The following is a 2,942-nucleotide window of genomic DNA, read 5'->3' as shown; positions in this document are numbered from 1 at the left end:
TCACTTCAACAATATCCAAGTCAGGTCTGGATTCTTATCATCACTGTCAGATAAGGAAGCCAGAGCTCAGTGAGATGGACCCACTTGTCCAAAGCTGTACTTAGAGCATGACCCTGGGAAGCTGTCAGTCATGATTATGCCCACCCACTCTTCCTTCTCTGATGCCACACCCAACTTGTCTGGTAACAACCCATCTGCACACATCATTGAATTAGTCCTGACCTCTCTCCCTACGCCACCTAGTGGTATGGTGATCAATGCTCTGCTCTGGAAGACCAAGAGCAAGTCCTCATCTTGTGAGGTGAGTGAGGACTGAGTGAGGCACATAGAGGCCTGGAACTCTCAGATATGCAGTCACGAGGCTGTGGCTGTCAGCTGACTCCACGACCCCCTTCCTCACCCTGTCCTCGATTTGCTGGTGTCTTGAACTCATGCAGGCATAATAGCCATCTTTGCTTTCAAACTTTAGCTCATATTAATTCTGCCTGTTCAGAAAGGTGACAGACATACTCTGCTTAGAAAGACAAAATGGCTGACACACAAGAAAAATAACACTTTTTGGACCTTTTGAATATATTTATTCATTCATTTATTTTTACAATCAAGATTTTACTCCCTCCCCGGTCTATGCTCCCACTCCTCTCCATCCCACACCTCTTCTCCATCCCCCTAGGTAAACCAGATGTCCCCACCCAGCTAGAGCCCCACCAGCCCTTTATCTCCCTGGAATCTCCAATCTCTTGAGGGTTAGGTACATCTTCTCTGACTAAAGCAGACACAGCAGTTCTCTGCTCTGTATGTGTTGGGGGCCTCATATCAGCTGGTATATGCCTCTAGGTTGATGTTCCAGTGTATGAGAGATCTCGCCCGTCCAGGTTAATGGAGGTTGCTCATCCTCCTAAAGGGTCATAACCCTCCCCAGCTTCTTCCAGCTTTCCTCTGATTCAACCACTAGGGTCAAGGGCTTCTGTCCACTTGTTGTGTGCAAATCTTTGCATCTGACTCTTTCAGCTGCTTCTTGACTCTTTGGGAGAGCAGTCATGATAGGTTCATATTTTATGAGACCTCTATGGCCTCTGCAATAGGGTCAGGTCTTGGAGCTTGCCTTTGAGCTAGGTCCGATTTTGGGCCCCTCCCCGGACCTTCTTTTCCTCAGGCTCCTCTCCATTTCCACTTACTTTCTGTGTCTGAGTACACTGTTGCTATACTCAGACACACCAGAAGAGGACAGCAGATTCCCCTACAGATGGTTGTAAGCCACCATGTGGTTGCTGGGAATTGAGTTCAGAACCTCTGGAAGAGAAGTCAGTGCTCTTGACTGCCAAACCCCGTAATAATACTTCGCAGTAACATTACACTCGACTGCAAGACAGCAAAAAGTCCAAGAACATGTAAACACAGCAAAGGAGCATTTAATGGTCACACACTTTTGATGAAACCCAAAAACTATTTTCTATAAATACCACATAGAAAAATGTGCAAATCACAATAATTTACAGGATATTCATAGCCACATTCCATGACACACTGATATCTAGACAATGGCCATCTTGAAACTCCTTTCCTGTATGATAGTTGTCTACACATTTAAACTACAGATGACAGTTTTAGAACTTAGCTGTTCACCTGATTCAAATGAAATCAAGACAAAAAGTTAATTTGGAGTCCAATACCTCATGAAAGCCAATAGAACTCTTGAAGTCAACAAGAATTGCAAAGGTAGAAAGAATTCCATACTCACCCCCCGGGGAACTCTTCCCTCCTTCGTAGCTGTGGTAAGGCCAGAGGTCCCGGTACTTCGGGCAGAGACTTCCTGGTACAGACCATACACGGATCTTACAGTGCATTATTTTCCACACATTTCGATGGGTCTGTGGGAAAGTGCTTCTGGCAAATTGTCATTAACCTCTTGAGTCCCTGAATGTATTTCCGTTGAGTCTCATCATTTAAGACACGTGCAACATGCTTGGAAAAGGTCTTCTCCCTGTCAGTTCTGGCATGGATACCAACCATAGTGACACCAATAGGCCAGGGAGCATTTCCAATGGCCATCTGAAGGTAAGCATCGTTTGCCTTCACGTACTCTCGCTGCAGCAGGAACTTAATAATAGCTGTTATGGACCCTTTAATATCAGCAGGAAGATTCCTTTGCTGGAGCTTTCTGAAGAGCGGTCTGAGGTAGGACTCAGTCTGCTTGTGGGTAGCACTGTTCAGTTTGCCCTGCACGCTGAGCTTCACATAGTCCTCTCTGGCATTCAGTTCTTTAGCCCAAACACCAAGAAGAAACTTGAGGACCTTGGTGATGATGTCCATGTCCTTAGGGTCCTCACCTGTCCCTAAGGACTACCCCATGGCCTATAATGATTCAGTCGTGGAGTTTTCCTCCTGAACTTTCAGGTCATTCTGTGTGTTCCCCTCCCTCTCCAGCTTCCTGACCACTCTCAATTTCATTCAAGCACTGCTGGTCAGTCTTGTCCAAAGCTGCTTTCAGATCATGCCTTAAGCTCTTGTTCACTTCCTGTGTCAGAATCTCTAGTGTTCTTAAGCATTGGAAAGCATCATAATCGGTTCCCCAGTCAGTCTATCTGGTTCTCCTCTTTTTCTCAATCTTCTGATGACCTCTGGCCTACAAGGAATCATAGGACAGGGCAGTGGTAGTGCTTGCCTTTAATCCCAGCACTGTGAGGCAGAGGCAGGTGGATTTCTGAGTTCGAGGGCAGCCTGGTCTACAGAGTGAGTTTCAGGAAAACTAGGACTACACAGAAAACCCTGTCTGCAAAAAGCGAGAGAGAGAGAGAGAGAGAGAGAGAGAGAGAGAGAGAGAGAGAGAGAGAGAGAGAGAGAGAGAGAGAGAGAGAGAGAGAGACAGAGACAGAGAGACAGAGACAGACAGAGACAGAGACAGAGACAGAGACAGAGACAGAAAGGGAGAGAGACAGGGA

The 2,942-nt window shown here is 46.3% G+C and overlaps 1 pseudogene; it reads right to left on the bottom strand.

The window, feature by feature from the left end:
- Positions 1 to 1,836: 1,836 nt before the first annotated feature.
- Positions 1,837 to 2,640, bottom strand: LOC116099851 (annotated as a pseudogene).
- Positions 2,641 to 2,942: the final 302 nt, after the last annotated feature.

This window comes from Mastomys coucha, unplaced genomic scaffold, assembly GCF_008632895.1.
Source record: "Mastomys coucha isolate ucsf_1 unplaced genomic scaffold, UCSF_Mcou_1 pScaffold20, whole genome shotgun sequence".
Taxonomy (NCBI): domain Eukaryota; kingdom Metazoa; phylum Chordata; class Mammalia; order Rodentia; family Muridae; genus Mastomys; species Mastomys coucha.
The sequence above is the reverse complement of the archived record's forward strand: the minus strand, read 5'-3'. Positions and strand labels throughout refer to the sequence as shown.